This window comes from Artibeus jamaicensis, unplaced genomic scaffold (genome assembly GCF_021234435.1).
Source record: "Artibeus jamaicensis isolate MK-2021 breed Jamaican fruit bat unplaced genomic scaffold, CSHL_Jam_final scaffold_1964, whole genome shotgun sequence".
Lineage (NCBI taxonomy): Eukaryota > Metazoa > Chordata > Mammalia > Chiroptera > Phyllostomidae > Artibeus > Artibeus jamaicensis.
Window position 1 is genome coordinate 42512036 of NW_026522030.1, and position 21162 is coordinate 42533197.

Below are 21162 nucleotides of genomic sequence, written 5' to 3' on the forward strand. Positions count from 1 at the left end.
AAAAAAATATTAATAAAGGAAAGTGTCTTTTCTTTGGTCTTCTATTCAGTATTCTGAGCTAGCGATGGCAAAACCCTGTAACCATTCAGAAGAGATTTTGCTCCGTGTTCAGAACTACAAACCAATGAATAAAAAAGGGAAAGAACAACTTCTACCTTCCTGCTTAAACACAAGCACCTTTGTTTGGAAAGATTTTCCCACTACCTTCTTCAAAAATGTGTCAGTCAGAGTGGTTTGGGGGAGGGCGGGGAGATATGGCAACGGCAATCATTGTTATTGTACCTCAAGAGAGAAGGTAAAGGGAAACAAAGATTGAGAAATCGTGCCCCTTATTGGTTGCTCTGTCATCTGACACCAGCAGCACAAGGAATCCTAGCAATACGTCTGTCTGTCCGGAGGAAGAAAGCGTAGAGGCCGAAAAAAATTTGTAGGGAAGGTGTATACAGCTCGACCGACTTCTTTTTTTTGACACGTAGCCTTGAAAAGAACAATTTTACCTCAGAAACTTGGCAAATGCAAACTGATTTTTTTGTTAAGTTTTAACATGCATTTTACTAAATACATGAAGAAAGAGCGAGGGAGAGAAAGGCCAGGTATCCAAATACAGGGAGGTTGTCAGGTTTCTCTTTCTGTGTCATTTTTATTTAATCGGTCAAATGAAAATTCAAAACCATATAATTAGATGGCTGTTTATACATGATTAAGCATGAGCTCATTGGACTTTACATGCCAAAAAGTCAGAGATGTGGTTAAGGGCAAGAAGGAACTATTAATAAAAGGAAATAAAGCTGTAATACATTTTTCACTTATGAATAAAAGTAATTCAAAGGTCTCTAGATGGAAAAAGAGAGGAGAAAATCAACCATGAGTAGGGGCAAGGAACCAGATAATGTTATAAATCGTTAGAATTCACGAGATATAAAACATAAGCCTGTGGTACGAAAGGCTTTTCTCCTCCATGACTCTAATCCTATTTTTGGTTTCTCGTAAACATAACTCACAATGAGAACATAACAAAACTTACCTGTATTATATTTCTTTAGCATTGTTCTGGGAAATATTTAAACAAGAACATGCTGTTCATTGAAAAGAGTTACTTATTCTCTTCATAACCGCCTTCATCAGTAATCCTCTTGGAGAAACCAATAGCTCTCAGCTTCCCCTGAGAAAGCCAAGTGTCCTTTCATTTTCACAAATGCAGAATTTTCCTTCCCAAAATGAAGTGAGCACATCAAAAGCAAGGTTTAACTGACCATAACCTTCATGAAGGTAAGGCAGACTTTCTCAGATCCCCCAGAGAACCTGTGATCTTGGACTGGGGCTCTGAAAGTGATAAATCATCTGCTTACAGAGATCAAACACCAAGCTATGAATGAAGTCAGTGGGCAAGCCCTTCAGATGACAGAGAATGGACTGGTCTAGAATCAACCTACTTACCCGCCTCAGGTAAGGTTTTCAGGTTACTACTACAACTGCTCCCTACTGGGAAAATACACCAGTACAGGTCACCTCTAGATGCCACCCAGGCAAATGCAAAATGAACTCCAGAGGTAGTTCGACTGTGTGTGCTATTTTCTGCAAGCAAACAAGTCTTTGAGTTGCCAATGTTGTGACTAGTACTTTCACACATGACTGTTGTGATACTGTATAGCCCGCTAATAAGAACAATACAATCTGAAACTAAAAATGAGTACAGCCAATAAACACCCAATACACAGTCCTTAAGACTGAGGCTAAGATAAATGTAATAACATTCAGAAAGCCCCCTAGTAAGATAAACATTGACCTTTACAGCCTGACTCTGAAAGCCTTATCTCCCCGTGTGTCAGAGGGTCTCCCTCTCGCCCTCCTCTGCCCTGAGCCTCTCTCGGAATAAACACCGGCCGGTTCAGCGTCCCAGAGAGACCTTTAATCCTCTACATACCTGCCTGTTGGAATTTAAAGAAAATATGCTTCATTTAAACCTATACTATGAACTACATAGAAACCCATAAAAAGCTCATTTCCAAAATACATACCTGAAAAAGACAGACATGTGAAACAGCACCGTACTCACAACTAACTTGGCAATTTTAACCTACAAAGCCTTAATATTGCTCACCTTAATATCTCTCATCTACATGGTTTTCATGGAATATGTTACTTTGTTTTAAAGATACTTTTTAATTATTGAATGAATTTGGACAAATTCAATCCTTAATGCTCATTTAGTGTTAAAAGCCACTCAAAGCTTAGGTAAAAATACACTTTCACAAAACAAATTCTTTATAAACTGGAAATGCATAGATTTTATCTTTAATGTTGAAGGGGGGAAAATTGTAATAAATTAATAAATATTGATTATTTGAAACAGTTTAATAGCTACTGTGGTCCCAGATAAGAAATGTGATAATTTATTCCTAAACAATGTGTGGCATGTAACTCAAAACCGCTTTTCATCAATAATTAATATTAATAATTAACAAGTATAAACAACAAAAATACCTCTTGGAAATGTTTCAACCTGGCCCTTTCCTCATTCCACAGCCTGCCTATTGCCCGTCTTTACCCTCTATGTGGAGTTAATAACTAACCTTCCCTCCTCTGTGACATGCAACACTACCCAGCAGCAATCTTCCCAAGAATGCGCTCACGAATACATAAGATTGAAAAGAATAAAAGTCTTATCAAAGCCACCCGAATCTGGCTGGCAGATTTCTAAATTAGCACCTGCAGTTACAATCTACTCAATGGTGAACTCGGTTTTTTTTCTCCAGTGAAAACAGAACCCTGAAGAAAGTTTACCTCGAACACCTACTCTCGTACCTAGAGATGTAATGCTTTATGTCTTTAATCCAAAGATCAGCTTAGTAATAAAAATTAAACAGTCCTCCAGATAAACACAGCAGGAGAGGACAATGCAAAAACTACTCATTTAAGAGAAGCCAGAACCCATGCACCAGGCTGTATTTGGCACTCATTCTGAAGAGCATTCAATCTTTTTAAAAACTGCATTGCTATCCTGTCTCCATGCTGATTGTCTGTGGAATAGCATCTTTCAGAGTCAAATACATTTCCATATTTAAGGCCCCTTCCTTTTCTAAGCCCTCTGCCCTAGCACCTGACATTTTAAGATTTTAAGTCCATTGCAATTCATCTCTCTCAGCCATTCACTCTTTCACCAAACTGAGTATCATGTGGGTAATACAGCCTAAGAAGTTCCTAAAGTTCAACACTGTGCTATATTTTAATTTCTTACAGCAAATACAAATTCTGTAATCCCCCATTCCCTTCCTCCACGTACCTCCATTCCATAGATTATGATTATACTTCCTGAAAAGTGATCAGAATCAGCAAAAGCACCTCATGCTTACGTTATTCACGTTCCCAGGCCTGTTTGGTAAGTGACTTTTAAAAGTGTTAGAAGGAGGAAGCCCTCCCACTGGGGAGCTTCCATGGGCTGTGTCTGTTTGTGTAAAAGTGCGGGGATAAAGGTGTTTACATCTTTTTCTTGGGCGGGGGCCTCAGACAGCTGTACAGAGTACTCTGCATACATTTCCAGGACTACCTGCTTTTTGGTTTCATGAAGTACGAGCAGTGGGAACGTTCAGAACTACTAGGACGTTCAGCAAAGGCTGGTGTGCAGAGAGGAAAGCATCTGACAAATGCAGCCCAAGAAACAATGTCTCCCTTCAAGTGGAACAGCTGGTGAAGTCAGCCAGTGCTGGCCTGTGCGAACAATACTGGGCAGGCCATTAACTTGCCTGGTTCAGACAGCGATGAGCTCACCCACCTTTCTGGAAGTGCTATTTTAGCTGCTGACTTTATACAAATAAAACCCATAATTTTCTAATGGCTAAACTAGGAATGTGGTCGAAAATAACTAACTCCGAGAACCCTGCAGAAGCCACACAGGGAACTCAGGAAGGTGAGTCTGCAGTCTGTTCAAGTTTGCACACATCTTTATAATCGCTACATATGTATTACCTTGAAAATAAGCAACCACATAAGCAAACCATGATTTTTTTAAAAATCAGGTGGTTACTGCCACATTGTGTTTTCTCTCTCTTTTTTCTTTTGCATAGGAAAGAAGTTAGTCCTTAACTAAAGAGTTAACATTTAACTTGAACACTGGGCACACTTTAGCTCTCAATCCCTCCCCCTCCCCTCTCTTATTAAAGTGAAAATAGGTTCAGGAAAACTCTTACTAATTATCACTGATCCTGGATGAGATATGGCTATACCAGTTTCATTGCCGCAGTCACAGGAGGCCCCAGGCAGCAGGAATCCCTGACCGTTCCCCCACTACACACACCCCTACATCACTTCCCCAACTCCCATAATCAACGACCAGCTCAAATGCCCGTAGTCCTGGAAATACACTTCCCAGATTCCTGCCTCCTACCCAAATTTTATGGTATTTTATCCCTTCTCTACAATCCCAAGTAATGCTATTTTTGCATCTTTTGACCACTTCTACCTGATGTGTTAGTTGTATCAATATCTTACCTCCCGCCTTAACTGGCCGTCACCAGAGGACAGGGGTGTACTTTATCTTCCTGCGCTCCCCACCTCACCCCAACCCCGGGAGCAGCAGGCCTGCTCAGGGCAGACACCCACCGAATGTCTATGGACAGGCAATGCCCACACCACCACTGCACCATGAGTAGCTACAGTTAGTACAGGTTGGTGGGAGGAGGGCTAAAGGAATAGTATTTTATTATTTAAAATAGGGAGATTGTAGGGAGGCCCAGAGTGGGGGCGGCAACAGGATGACTCTGTTCTGCTGCCCCTGACATTTCTACCCTCTCATCCCCACCAGGTGGACACTGTGTCTCACTGCGTACGCAGCACACAGCTCCTCCCTATCACCACGGCCCTTCCCCAACTGTTTTGACTTGCTACCTTTTCTGCGAAGTCCTCTACGGAAACAGAAGTATAACAAACCTCTCTCTCCTTCCCCTCTTCTTAGTCATTAAGTACCACAAAGGAGATATAGAGGTTACCCAGCTAACAACATGACGATTATATTTCCTCACCAAAAACCTACACTAGTACTATTGCTGCTATGGCTGCTACTGATAACTACTCTATTACTACTACTACTAGGAATAATAATAATAGTACATCTATACACTGAAAATAAAATAAGAGTCAACATTAATGAAAGGCTTACTTGGTATCGGGGGATGATGCCTGGCTCTATACCTGGATTAATCAATCCATTAAGGTCACATAACCACCCTGATTTATTACCATCCCACTTCACAGAGAAGGAAACCTGAGATTCAGAAAACACAGTAAGTTGATAAGAGTGAGAATTGAAACCCAGGTAAGTACAACTCCAAAAACACACACTGATATCTACAGGCACACACATCCTTAACCACTACCCTTCACACAACTGGACAAATACTGTTAAAGGAGAGGAGACGGAACAATTTCTTTTCCAAAACTGAAACAAACACTAGCCACAGCTTCCAACATCTTGGTTGCCACATATAAGCAATAGTCAGGAAGGGTACCTTCATTTGTTCTGCACGAGTGCCATTAAAGGTATCATGCATAAAAGTATAAAAAAGATAAACTATTCTAACCTTTACAGTAGTGGTTAAATGACTATCACCCCTCACACGTTCAGGAAATTCTGGTACATAACATCAACTTCATTTGTCCGTTCATTCAGTAGTTAAACTGCATGGTAAGGGCAGATAAAACAGAGGTTGAGCGAATTACAGAACAAAATGATGTCTGATAAAATAAGGTAACATCAAACAGCTGTTGCAATTCTGAGGAAGAGATGATGATGATGAGATGGTGACGATGATAATGAGGGTGATATTTAGGAATGGAATATGAAAATATTCATCTGCATAAAGCTTACCCTAGAAGGCATTTACTAACTTCTGTTCAATACGGAGCCTTGAGTGGGCAGAATTCAGCAGGATATAGATTAGAAATGTAAGAACATGACATATACACACACACACACACAGGAGCGCAAAGACAATTGCACAATATGTCAGGTAAAATAATAAGCAAATACAAGGTGTCCTGAAGGGGCAACCTTCCACCCGGGTCCAACCTTTCATGAGGCCCCTTACCATGAGGGAGAAGTCGATGTACGGGTAGACTGGATCAGTGGTATGGGAAACAGAGGGGTCTGCTCCAGAGTCAAGTTACAAGGCCAGGAGACCAGATTTGGTCTCTGGCTATGCAAATGTGTGAACTTGAATAAATCATTTAGACTAAACCTCCCTGTCAAGCACAGCTTGGTGAGATCATATAATAAACTACCTAGCACCATCTTGGCACAAACTAGATGCTTATTGAATATTACTTCTCCTTTCTACCTGCAGATCACATCTCAAAACCTTTCATCTCTTATCATCTAAAAGACTACCTTTAAACCAGAATAGATGATGGAATCACTTCATGGGGCTTTCCTCGGAAGATGTATGCTTGCTCCCACCAGGCTTTGAATTCATAGGTTTACATGAGGAGAAGGAATACTACCAATCAGGTTTCTGACCTCCTTATTTTACAGATGATACCAGGTCACACTGTGCATGACACAGTCGGGACAAACATTCAAGTAATCAGGTGCCTAATTAACTCCACTTTCTACTGTATCCTATTACTCTTATTGGAGTGTCAATTATAAGTGATGCTTGATGGTGCAATTACCTCTGAGGCGGTTAAAAATGTTTTCTGCCTTCAAAATAGAATGAGGATGGCACACTGTAAACTCCTACACAACAAGCACGGAGTTTAGAATGAGAGAGTTCACGAAGAAATGAAGAGCTGGCAGAGAAATTGGATAAGCACAGAGGAAGGGGTTGAGGATGAAAAGGGACTAAGGAACACTTACTTTACAACTGCACCTTAAGATCATCTCCATTTCGATCCATTTCTGTGTGTGTGTATGTATACCATGTTCTGACATCTCCGATCTATGTCCTAATCAATCTGAAAATGCCCCTAGACCAGTTTCTCTCTCCCGTTTGTCTAAAAGCCTGAGGATACAAGGGCCATCACTCTCGCAGATCAGACAAAATGTTTAAATGTTCAGAAGAAAAGAAACATAAGATTGTTTACCTTCAACAGTTTAAAGAAGAGGTTCAGTTTCCTTTGCTCAAATCTCCTTAAACCTTACGTTTTGGTAGAATCACTGCTGAACCCAGGTTTTAGTGGAACCAGTGCCTGCTTCTTTACCTGCCAAATGTAAATTGGCCATGGAACCAATATTGAGGTTGCTCAGAGACAGCAAATACCATTAAGAAAAGTGCGGAAATCTAATAGGCACATCAAACTTGACAGCACAATTTTTTGAAAGATTCCCATCTCAGAGTTTACAAGCAATGAGTGAGGCTATAAGGCAATTATTTCCTGGCATAATAATAATTGCAGAACAATTGTCCAATTAGCCGTTGTGCACTGAGGGAATTCCTTTGCATTGTGGTCTTACTGTCTTTGCCTTTGTTCTGAAGGAAAATTCTGCCTCCAAGAGTTCTTCTTTATGTCAATAAGTTTGGAAGGAGTCCCTGTGGCACAGGGACCTTGCTTTGCACTGAAGCCCGATAATGAAGTACAAGAACCATCTGTTCCTACTTAAACTTGCTAACACACTCCTCAGCCAGGGGAAACACGGACTGAAGGCCTCAAGGAAAGGAGAACCTTGGGAAGGTGACAGAACCAGAGTCACTCGGGATTAAGACCAGGAGTTCTCCTTGGGACAAAGTCTTACCGATTTATAAGCCTCTCTCAATAAAAACGAGGAGGAGGGGGAGGGGGAGGAGGAGGAGGAGGAGGATGAAAAGAAGAGCAGAACTAGAAAACATTAAAATAGCATATAAAATGAAATTCTCTTCAACAAGTATCTATGGGACTTCTAGGTCATGTGGGTCTTACACACTTCGAACCCAGAACTTGAAGCCCTCCAAACCCCATACCTTACCGAGTCAATCAATCAGTAACACAGTGTTTTCCTTCCAACCTCCATCAGTTGCCACATCAGCAATTAATAGCTCTGTTCCCTCCAACACCATTCAACCACAAAGGCTGTGTGAGCCTCAAGAAGGCAGAATAGTTCAAGCAAAGAAGGACTGTCTAGCAAGAGAAGTGACTGAGAACACTTTGTGAGGTAGAGTTCTTGTCCCTACAGAGTTCAGAGTTATTCTCCTGAAAGAATATAGTTTCCAAGATATTGCAGAGAATGTCATTCTCAACTCTGTCTAACACCCCAAATGGCTTAAAACATCATGTCTAGTTTTACATTTTTATGTGAGTTATGAGAATTTTCTATGCCCTCATCCAAAGCCTATTTTTTGTGCTTCTCTCCATTCTACACTATGACACTGTATGACTAGAGGTGCATAACTTAACTTCTCAAGGCTTCAGACTTATCATCACTTAAATAAAGGCAAGGAATTAAGTAATCTCTCAAATCCCTGCCAGCTCATCTTCTAAGTAAATATATCTCCCCTTTTGACCAAATTAAATTTCAAGAATTCTATTTACCTATAAAATGTAACAGAATCATCTAACAATCTCTATGTATGGAAAGAAAATCCAATAAAGTGACAAGACAATATGAACAGGGCAAACGCAATGGGTTTGTTATAGAACATCAATTACAAGTTTCAAAATATGATGAAAAAATTTTTAATTAAAAATATCTAGGACAACTACATTTATTGCAGGAAAACTATGTTTTTCCCTGAAGACATGCATAAATACAGATATAAACATATTTCTAGATGAGAAAACTAAATATAGTATGTTGATTCTTCCAAACTATTTAATATGTTTAATGTAGGGTTTCTCAGCCTGTGCATTTTGAACATTTTGTGCCAAACAATCCCTCGGTTTTCTGGTTTGTTGTTGTTTGGGGGGAGGGGGAGGTGCTGTGTGCATGAGCGATGTTGAGCAGCACCTCTAGCCTCTACCCTCGAGATCCCAGTAGCACTCTCCCCAGTTACGATAACCAGGACTAAATTCTGTCCAGAGACTGCCAAATATCCCCGAGGTCAATAACACTCAGGTAGGGAATTACTGGTGTAATACACAGTCCTTGGACAGTCCTACTCACTATATTGACAGTGGATTCTAAAGTTCATCTGCAGGAATAAACCAGAAGAAAAAAAAAGCTTTGAAAAAGGAAATACACCCCTGGCTGGTGTGGCTCAGTGGACTGAGTACCGGCCTGGGAGTCAAAGGGTCACCAGTTCAATTCCCAGTCAGGGCACATGCCTGGGCTGTGGGCCAGGTCCCTGGTGGGGTCACGTGAGAAGCAACCACACACTGATATTTCTCTCCTTCTCTTTCTCCCTACCTTCCCCTCTGTCTAAAAATAAATAAAATCTTTGAAAAATAGGATCACGATCTCAGATATACAACAATTAGCATATGATGTCATTACAAATGAGTAGAAAAAGAGACCGTTCAAAAAATGGTAGTGGCACAACTGTTTCTTGTTTGAAGGAAAGTCAAAGCTAAATCCTTGTTCACATTACACACGTTCTGGTTCTCTATCATTACATAACAAAGTCAAAACTCAGGATCCTGAAAACAACAATTTATTATCTCTTGTGGTTCTGGGGTTGACTGAACACTTCTCACTTGGGGGTCTCTTGTGCACTGCAGTTAGATGTCACCCAGGGCTTGCAGTAATCTGAAAAGTGGACTGAGTGAACACCTACAGCGGCTCACTCGCAGACTGACTGTGGATGGAAACACCTCCATGACCTGCGCATATGGCTTGGGCTTCTCGCAGCACGGCAGCTGACTTCCAAAAGGCAGAAAATGTCATTTCTAGGCCATGGCTGCACCAGGCACAGAACCACTTCTGCTATATACCATTTGCCAAAGCAACAGGCAGAGTCACGCGTGACATACACCATTTGCCAAAACACTAGCTCCTTAAATCTGGACTAGCCCAAATTCAAGGGGAGAGGGAAATAAACTCCACTCTTGACAAGGTGGTGGCAAAGTCACATGACATAAGAGCACACAAAATGGTAGAGATGGTTTCAGTCATCACCTGAAAATACAATCAGCCATGATATACATAAAATAAATTCCATGGAAATTAAGAGCTAAATAATAAAAGTAGACTATAAAACAACTAAAAGAAAACATATGAGTGTTTCTCTCATTTTAGGATAAAAAAAGGCAAAGATAAACATAGTTACAAAATATGTGAGCTCAAAAAGCACTCGTAAACAAAATGAAAAAGCAAACAACTAGGAAAATACCAGCATTCTACTCAATGAAAAGTTAATGGCTTAATACATAAAGAGACCTTGCAAATAAACAATAAAGACAAACATTCCTATAGAAGGAAAAAGGCAAAGGACATAAAGAGTTTACAAAAGAAGAATGCAGTGGACAAGACATAAAATAGACACTCTCAATATTCTGCTACTAGACTGAATAAAGAATATAAAATGTGATATAACCCATCTGGGAAGCAATTTGATAATATAGCCAAGAGTGTTTAAAGTGTTCATTTGACCCAATAATCTACCATCATTTTTAAGATATTTGTGATAATGTAGTTTAATAAAAAAGAAAGCAAACAACTAAGGAAATATAGTACATTTTCCATGCACACAGAAAATCATGTTTTCAAAGTATCAAAAATATATGGGAGAAAGTTCGTAACACAATGTAGAGGAAGAGAACACAAATTTTTGTTTAGATATTTATCATCACTATCACCTATCACAAAATATTCACATATATTTATCTCCTCAAATATGAACAATGATTTATCTCTGTGTCTGGGGAATACTGGCTAGATAATTTTATTTTATTATTTTTTCCAGTATTTAAATATTTTTCTACAGTAAATATGTATTATTTTTATATCCAGGAAAAGTATGCTGTTTAAAAACACTAGTACTGATGGTTGAAAAACTGAAAAGGTCACATTGTCAAGTTATTACCGAAAGATTTAAAAACCAGCTTAAAAGCAGGACAATAAGCATGACTGTGCAGCCAGTGACACTGGGGCGATTGCACCTGGAAGCACTGACCCATTCCAGGGTCCATTTGGTCCAAAACCTGGTCACTTTCCCAGGCTCACGACCTAACCACGGCATAGATTCTCATGTAGTTGTTCAGTGTGACCACTATGTAAACTGTGTTTCCCCTTGCAACATTCAGCCCATTTGCTTTCTTTGGTGAGTTCAAAATATTTCTGTTTCTGCCTTCAGAGGCCTTTCAGATTATGAAATACTTAGAGGAAATACACACTCACACAAAGGAAGACATTTATCTCTGCTACCCTTTAACTGAAAGTCTTCCTCAATTTCAGTGGGTCCCAGTCAGGTACACCCTCTACAATTCCTTCAAATGGAAGAGCCATGAGAATAGCCACACCCTAGTCCCCTGGTTCTCAAACTTGAGCATGCACTGGAATCCCCTGGAGGACATGTAAAAACACAGAATGCTAGGCCTCACCTCACAGGTTTTGAGTCAGTCGGTGTAGAAGTGAGAATCTGCATTTCTAACAAGTTGCCAATGATGCTGATGCTGCTGATCCAGGGACCCTGCTTTGAGAGCCACCGCTCAAGATTATATGAACAACAAAGCACCTACCTACTTGAGAATGCTACAGCTATTTATTTATCCCTATTATTCACATTAAGAATGTATTATTTGGTATTCCTTACTTAACATATTTAATAATCCATAAGTCTCAGAATCCTCATTCCTGTTTCAGATAGAGTAATCCATTCAAAGAAACAAACTCCAGCAATGTTTGTAAAATCATCCTTTCTGCCATCACTCTCTGCCATCCCCTTTGACTGACGATTCTCATACTGTTCAGCAGCCTGAAGCCGCCCTTCATTTCTCTACTCTCCCACATAACAAAGCAAACTCTCCCCGACATTCCCATAGCGATAAACTTCTTCCTTCCCTTCTTCCACTAATTCCTTCCAACACAGATTCCTCTACTCATATTTCTGTCTCCCCTTACTATTTATTTAGTTTATCAAAAGCCACAGGTAAAAATGGGGTGAATGAACAAATAAATGCCTGATTATTTTCTTTTTGGGTAACACTACATTTTTCTTAGTGAGCAAGAGGATAGAGAAGCACTCAAACACACAAGCATTCTCCCTGTAACACATCCATCCATCCCTCGCCCCTTCCATCCACTCAATACACATTTACCAAGTGTCTACTATATAGCAGGCCCTGGGTTGGGTATTAGAGAACTTGGAGAAAATAAAGGAGGGCTCATCTGAGAGGGTACCATTCAGGAGGATGTTTCACGGATAAATAAGGGTCTTGCTGAATGTCCTTTAAAACCCACTGGCAGATATCTGAAATACCTTCTTCAGGGCTTCATTTCTTTGACTGCACCCCATTAAAATGTACATGTCCTTGTTAAGAATAGCCCTTTAAGTTTCCAAGGGTCACTTGCATCTAAGTCTGAAAAGGTTTCAAGCCCTTTCTGATAGGAAGGACTCTGGATGACTTATAAAAAGACTATAAATGCTTTTCAAGAAAGAAAAGGGAATGGGATGGAAGTCTAGGGAGTATGTGAGAGCAACAACGTCTTTCCTTGGTTGTAGTCACAACCAAAGGCATTTCTGGAGCCTTCCTGGCTATTCCAGAAATGCCCTTCCCACCCTTGCCTGCATGCGGTACTGTACTGTACTTCAGTGATTCTCAAATTGGGTGCCTGGACTAACAGCAACAGCATCACCTGGGAACTTGTTAGAAATGCAAATTATCAGGCCCCACCCAATACCTACTGAATCAAAAAATTTGGGGGTGGACCCCACCCACTGGCATTTTCACAGACTCTTTGGGGAACTCTGAAGCATACTCAAGCTTAAGAAGCACTGCTCTGAAATCTATTACAGTGGCTCCCTCTCTACCGGTATGTACTATGTTATGATGGGACTTAATGATTGGTCAAATTCCTTTGTTAGTATAAGAACCTCATTTTTAGAAAAGGTGCATGAGGGAATCCTAAACTACGTACTGAGAGCTAAACTCTGTGATAATAGTGCAGAGAGTAGGCGCCTGTGGCTAAATAGGGAATCACTGGTTAAAAATGAAAGGTGGTCATTGATAAAGATCAATGTTAACAGCTCTGTTAGCATGATTGTCTGCCTCCCAAATTTGTGCAACTTGCAATGACCACCAAAGCAGGAGTGGTTTTGTCTTCTTTTTAAAATTCTCAGAGCTCTCAACAGGGCACGTTTTCACATGCGGTTGAAAAGGGCCCCCAAAAATTCCTATTGCACAATGAAATGTTCATCTCATGTTATTTAGTATCCTTGGTGTCTCTTTGGAGCAGTAAGAGGAGGGAAAAACATGAATATTTTTAGAACCAAGGAACGATTATCATTCAATGAAACAGCATAGATAGAGGTTTAAATCAAGTGTGTGGAAATAATATGTTATTACTAGCCTTAACTCTGTTAAATTATAACCTATAAACTCTGCAACGCTTGACTTAAATATCCCATCCACGTTTGCAGGAAATCTAAATGGTTATTTCCTCCTTTACTGCATGCATTAAAGGAGGATTTACTGTTGCTTCCACAAAGTGTGTATGAGGAGCATGTCATCCAGGATGTCAGTGTAACCAGGCACAATTGATAAGCACACAGCCCACATCACATATGTATTCTGGGAGCCTTTATGTGCAGTTAATTAGTTTAGCTATTGCTTTCATGGTTCATTAAGAAGCTTCATGCTTCATTAAATATCAATAAATTTTATCCTCAAAAAACCTTTTCAGTAAAAATATGATTGTCTCTTCAAGTGATAATCTTGTTAATGGATGTATACATCGCAAGCATGTCTATCAGGACCAACAAAACTCCAAATTGCCATGGTTGCAGTACCCTAAAGTAATATGAAAGTTTTATTCTACAGTTTAAAACACATGCTTCATCCACACATATTTTCTTACAGTAGGGAGGAAAATCTTTTTTAACTTTCCCCAAAATGATGCATCTTTTAGCTTCTATTTTTATTTCATCAAGAATGCCTGCTTATGTTTCATAAGCTACTTTTATCCATTGCATCAATTCCAAGTTCTGTTTATTGAAAAGATAAGCTTTTGGCAACTTTTTGGTGCATGAAAGAGGTATTTTCAGGAAACGTGTCCTTCACCTCCCTGATAAATGCATCCAAAGAGGGTGGGGTCACAATTACTGGGCTTATCCTCTCAGGTACTACAGTAAACTCTGTCAGTGAATAACCTGTCAGTGAATTCACTGAATGACCAGATCAGGTGGGTCAACTGGAGAAGGTCATAATGAGGAAAGAAGACCTTCATCTATCTAAGCAGAAGTAACATCTTCTGATACTTTCCCCTTCCTTCCAGGTCCATGTCTTCCCTGTGAAGACATCTCTGACCTACTCAAAGTTGTTACTCTTTTCCTCATTTTGTATTATAGTTATCCACTCATTCACTTATTCACTCATCCATGCATTTAAAAAATGTATTTCTAAGGATACAATGATAAACAAGAGAAGTAAGATCTTTTTTCCCATAAAATGTACATTCTGGTGGTGAGGAGATATACAATAAAACAGGTAAATATATACCTGAACAGGATAATTTCAAATGATGGTAAGTGTCATCAAAGAAATAAAGAGGTAGGTGTGGTTGAGAATCATGGGGGTTGGTTTGCGTTAGACTGAGTGGCAGAAAGGCTTGTGGAAGAGACAGTTCATATGCTGAGGTACACATGAGGAGAAACCATACATGCAACAACATAGGGCAGAGTCTCCAGCAAAGGAAGCTCCAAGCACAGATTTGAAGTCTGATCCAGCGTGGCATGTTGAAGGAAGGGGGGAAAACAGGTTGGTGGGAATGTGCTCAGCAAAGGGGAGCTTCATACCAGATACATTTGGAGATGCCTCACCAATCTTTTTACTTTAAACTATGAGCTCCTAGGAAACAGGGTTCATATCTTACTTGAATTTGTGTCTCTAGTTCTTAGTCTCATATACGACGTGGTCAACAAGCATGTTTTGAATGACTGAAATGATTGAGTCATTTCCCAAGGTTATATATAAAATCTTGGGAATTTTTGTACCTCTATATAATCTTCCTTCTCTCATCCACCTCTTTCAACATGGATGGTCATGTTCTATTTTTTATAGACCTTGAAAAAGATACCTACTGAGAAGGGCTTCTTTCTGGTGGCTTAAGTGGGATTAAATATATTTAAAGAAAATAAAGCCTAGAAGCCATATCTAAACAGAGGCTTCTTCTACAAGTCCTATTTCAGGACAAGCCTGCACTAAGCTGCCACCCATACTGTTTCTGCCATCTGAGCCAGACTTTGTTGAGGTGTTCCTGGAATCCTGTTTCAACCAATAGGACTGAGGCTTCCCCACCCAACTGCAGTTGCACAGCTATATCTCCATCAACATCTTCACCAACCAATCAGAGCAGCTTTATTCTGACCAATCAGGATCATGCTTTTTGAACCAATCAAACAGTGAGTATTTGGAATCCTTATTTGCAAGAAGACTGACCAGGGGCAGGGACTTTTGTCTATATAAGTTAGCTCCCCTTCAAATCTGGAGGAACACTTTCCCTTTCCACCATAGACTAAAAATTCTGTTTCTCCTGCTAGAGCTGAAACACCAAAGACATCTTGTAGGAGCAGAATGAGGCAGACCAGGGCAGACCACATAACAGCAGGGCTTCCTAGCAGCCTCACAGCTTTGCCGTTTTCACTGCTATGATGTATAACAACTGAGCTGTTTTTGCATTGATACAAGTTTCCTTCTTCACCATTCCCCAAACTGGGATTCCTGTTGGCACTGAATTGGCACCAACAACCATTGGTTAATACCCTTCTATGCAAGGATAACATACTATAGACTCAATGTAAAAGAAGGTTTTTTGTTTTGTTTTAATTTTTCCTTCAGATGTAATAAATTTGTGCTTGGAGGTTTTACTGATGGCTTTTGTGACTATGAGAGAAACACATTCAAGAGGGGAGAATCAAAAGTTAACAGTGCAAACCACAGTAGGTTTCAAAAAGTAGCTCAGAAGAGCTCAGATTCATGTCCTGGGATCTGTTTATTTATGTATTACTTCAATTCAGCCAATAACGAACAACTAGGGAAGAATATTAATATTAATGGCCTCACTGTCATCATCATTATCATCACCTCTTAGAACATGGAATAATATAAACAAACTTTCTCAGTGAACCTAATATTGTGATGGATGAGAAGAAAGAGGACGCAGAGGCAACCTACTAGAAATGCTTTAATTTCCACTCTAAAAAACATTAAGGAACTCCTACAACTTAACAAAAACACAATAAAAAGCATTCAAAAAATTGAAAAAAAAAACATTTTCAGTCCTTCCAAACTTGGTTTATTTTGCTTCCTGTCTTTCTTCCATGTAACAGGCATGGTAGATAGGAGATAATTTTTGAATAATGGTTGAATGAATGTCTGATTTCACTTCTTCAGAATAACCTCTTGCAGCAATAAGGAACTGACCATGTTGGCACTGGCAGGCTTTGAGACCTCTACAATTCCAGAGAGCCAAGTGTGACCTCATTGTGCAGAAAATGCAAACTCACTGGGTTTATGCACATCAGTAAAAATTCCAAAGGGGGCTGATGCCAGGAAAATGCCTTATTTTGTCAGAAAGTACATCTCCCACACCCACACAGCAGCAGGTCTGCATAGCTTGAGCCACATGTTAAAAACAAAGCAAAGTGGCATGTGATATGGGCCTCGCTGCCTGATGACAGAATTCACGAGCTGTCTGTCTTCACTCTGAGCTTTTCTGGAACAGAGTCCACACAGCCCAAGCCTATTTGACAGTTTTGTCTTATTACCATGTTGTTTTCTACGAAGTCCTTGCCTTTTAAGTAATTAAGATCTATTTTTCTAATTACAATTTCAAGACTATTCCCAAATTACAAATGATAATCTAATTCTAAGAAACCCCGGACTTTCCAACCTATTTAATAGCCAAGTCAGTGTTTCAGATTATACTGACCCTTTTTCAACTTCTGGAAGCAATGTTTAAAAAAACATTTAAATCAACTGGTAAACCATGTTATGGCACCTACTGTAATATTCATTGTGTGGACAACACTTCACAATCTCCATTGGTATTGTAGTCTATAGTATATTGGTTTTATGAAAGTCAATTTTTAAAAAATATTGGCCTGCTAAAACTCCAATTTATGTCATTTTTTTATCATTTCCATGACACGTGTTCTGACTATGGATCATAAGAATAAAAATTGTTTATAAAAATAGCCACAGGAATGTAAAGTAAAACATAGGGAATATAGTCAATAATATTGTAAGAACTATGTATGGTATGAGATAGGTGCTAGGCTTATCAGGGTTATCACTTCATGAGGCATACAAGTGTCTAATCACTATGTTGTACATCTGAAACTAATATAATAGTGTATGTCAATTGTAGTTGGAATAAAATTTAATTTTTTAAAAATGTTTTTACTTACATGGGGCAGAAGAGCCATGATGACAATAAACGGCTTCCCTTGTGTATGCATTATTTTTTCTTTGCCTCTGTAGTCAGTATCTATTTCTTTTTCTTGCTCTTGTTTAGGCAGGATTATTATGGCTTAGAAACAGGTACTTTACTTGCCATATTAGTTTCCTAGGGCTGCCATATCAAAAGTACTACAAACTGGTTGGCTTTAAACAGAAATTTATCTCACAGTTCTGAAAGCTGGAAGTCTTAAATTAAGGTGCTGACAGGGCCATGCTCTCTCTGAAGGCTCCAGGGAAGAATCTTCCCTTGCCTTTTTCTAGCTTCTGGTGGTTGTCAGCAATCTTTGGCACCCTTGGCTTGTAGACATAGTGCTCCAATCTCTGCCTCTGTCATCACATGGTGTTCTCCCCATGTGTCTTCTGTGTTTGTGTTCACATGGCATTCTCCTTTTTGAATCTACATCCAAATCTTCCTCTATTTATAAGAAAAGCAGTTATTGTATCAGGCCCCACCTAATCCAGTATGATATCATCTTTACACATAATTGCATATACCAAACCCTATTTCCAAGTAAGGTCACATTCTGAGACTCCAGGTGGGCATGAATTTGGAGGCAGGGCACTGTTCACCCCAGTAAGGTTTCTATGCCAGCGCTGGTTCCATTGCCACCTGTTCCAAGGAATCTCAAGAACATGGCTATCTGAAGACCATTTGCAGACAAAGTAACTGCTCATGGAAGAACAATGAAAGGAAGGTGACATAATTCAATGAAGGAGTGTAATAGGAAAACTGCCAGCAGCTTGGTGGTTTCAGGACTAAATCTCACCTGTGAAGTCAATTACTAACAGATCCATCCATCAGGCAAAAATATCAACCTGGACACTTCTTCAGGAAATTGTCCCTTCTACCTGAACCAGTCAGTCTCTTCTGTGGACCCTGCTCCCAAAGAGGGGCATCTTCTACCCAACTCTCACACCATCTACATGAGGACAATGTCTGGGCATCAAGCTAGGCACTCTAAATACGTGAAACTATCACCTCCATCATAGAAGGGGAGAAACTAAAGTTCATAGAGATAAAGCAATCAGACAGGTGTCACACAACAAGAGAGTTAAGGCCTGAACACAGATCTACCTGATTCCAAAGCAAAGCCTCATTTCTTATGTTTGAGCATGTGCTTGTACTCTCTCTCTCTCTCTCTCAATAATGACCATTTCATTCATTTTATATTTGAAACACATCATTTTCTTAATCCACAATATATTACAATGGAAAGATGCCTCACATACAATTTCATTTCATAGATTAACATACTGAAGACCAGATATGATAACTGAATGACCTGCCCAAGATCATGGGAGAATCTAGTGACCAAACTTGGAATAGATCCTCAGACTCTCTGGCTTCTGGTCCAATCTGGCAACATCTAGTCTCTCTAGTAGCATGTAGTAGTCTAATAAGGTAAGACCATACTTCACAGATAGGTCAGCATGGGAGTCTGGAGTTCAGACACTGAAGTTAGACTGCATTGATTTAAATTTTAGCTTGCCACTTCTTTTTGTGGGCCACCTACTTAACATCTTAGCCTCAGTGTTGTGAACTATAAAATGAAGGTAATAAAGACATGAGTCTGTATCTAGTATCTAACGGGATTGTTGAGAGGATAAATGCTTAGTAATATGTTAGTTGTTGGCAACGGTTTTGTTGTCGTTTATTACTATTCTATTATTATTATCATCATCATCATTATAATCCAATAAATAGCTATGAATGAGTGGCTTCAGTGTTCTTAATAACCATGTATTTCTAGCAGCCACACTGGTTGCAAGTCTTCATTCAAGGACCCAATGATACAGTGATTTTCTAGGCTTTCACAGTAATTAAATTCAATCTTGTTTCATAACACACTTTATGCTGGTCCCAATGCCATGTTCTATGCTAAACACAAGTTGTGCAAAGGGTCTATATTCTGGTTTTAATTTCCCTGATTGTGTGAGTGCATTTAACTGCCTTCTTCAAATGATGGTGGGTCATTTACTGTCCTGAAAGGCCAACAATGTTATTACATCCTGACTCTGACAAATCCTTGCTCTTGACTCTCTCATCTTCTCCCTATAAGTCTCAGGAAGGCAAGCCCTGGGAAAATTATACAAAGAGCCCCAAATATTTGGAATCAGCATTGTCCTCACATGTATACTCTTCTCTGAAAGCTTAGAGCATTTCTCTTTCAGTTTTATTCTTTCATTAGCCCAAGGCTTGCTAATTAATTGGAATTTTCCAGGGCTTTTGTTGTTGGGACAAAAGCTAACAATGAAAAAGCTCATTTCTTCTTGTTAAAGGGGTCCATCCAGCCTCCACCAAGTAGCACAAAGACAGCAGGGATAAGAGGGAAGATTAAGTTGAATTTGAAAGGGTCAGACTTCATGAGTTCCTGCACCCCCTACTCTGCCCACAGCTGCCTTCATCTTCACCAAAACTGATTTATGAGAAGTGACATCTTAACCATGGCTTTTATTCTTCTAAAGGAAAAGCTGCTTAGGATCTATAATTAGATGGCAGAAAACATCCTATCAACATGGAATGAGTAATATTGGGAAGCAAAAGATACTGTATTAGGTGAGAGGGCTATTCAAGAACAAAAATTTGTGGATCAGGGAGGAAGGGAGTAAAACCCAGAAGGGAATCCCAAGCAAGACACAGATCTCACTTAAAAGAAACAAAAAGATGCTTAATATTGGCAAAAACAGTTTGCTTAAACCAAAGATGGCAGAGCAGCTAGCGGTTAGGAGTACAGGAGAGCGAGGAGAGGTTAATTCTGCACTGTTCTTGGTTTCCCTTTTAAGATATCATGCCATGATTTGAAACACTGAGTTACTGGAACTGGTGGGAACCACCATGGGCTGTGATTCATCCACAGTGTGAGAGGTTCTAAAGTGCCTCTGCCTTTGTGATTTCATGGATGCAAAATAGCAAAGACTAGAGGGATTCTCAAACATGCTAACAAGGCCATTTCCAACACTGTTCTTGCAGAGTTCCTTTTGATGTAAACAGCTTCTGGAATATTCAACGCAAAAAAAATCAGCCTATGCTTTTAAAAAACACATTATTTTCCATTTAAAAAGGTTTTCTAGTTTGTTTGTTTACAGGTAAAGTGCCTGTAAAAAAGTATTTTCCAATATCTGGACCCACACGTTGTAACATGGAGCTGCGCCTAGAGTTTCATTCCAGCACAAACTGGAGGGCCTTCAAAATATCTCCCCCTCCACACTGATGAAGGGCAAATCCGTGCAGTCACCTATGGTGCCACACCATTTTGAACAAATTGAGTAGGAGGTGTCTGTACAGGTATCCAGACAGAACTATATATAGTGAGTTGGAAGGAAAAGCCAGGAAATGGGACTAGAAGCAAGTTCTCAGGGTATCAATAAGTAGAGTCTTTATTGTGGGTAAGATTATTCAAGATCCCATATGTAGGAGCTGCAAAATAGGGCAAAGATGGAACTCCAAGGATCTTGAATGTTCATGCTGTAGGCAAAAAGAAATCTGTGAAAGAGGAAGAGAAAGTGTGTTTGCATAGGGCAGGGTGGGGAGGAGGGAAGGGAATATGCCACAATACTGACAGCCACAGGCTCTGAAGTAAGACCGTTTGACTTCAAATCCTGGAGCCACTGCTTACAGGACTTGGAACCCCACACAAA

The 21162-nt window shown here is 39.7% G+C and overlaps 1 protein-coding gene across 8 annotated transcripts in view; it reads right to left on the reverse strand.

The window, feature by feature from the left end:
• GLIS3 (GLIS family zinc finger 3) overlaps positions 1 to 21162 on the reverse strand; it is a 665074-nt gene that overhangs the window by 324564 nt on the left and 319348 nt on the right. Inside the window, exon 1 of one of the 8 annotated variants that reach the window (XM_037148725.2) lies at positions 5577 to 5855. The exons of the other annotated variants lie outside the window; for them this stretch is intronic. The gene's annotated coding sequence lies outside the window, so the exon portion shown is untranslated. Of the gene's footprint in view, positions 1 to 5576; positions 5856 to 21162 lie in introns of those variants that run through there. 8 annotated transcript variants of the gene reach the window in all.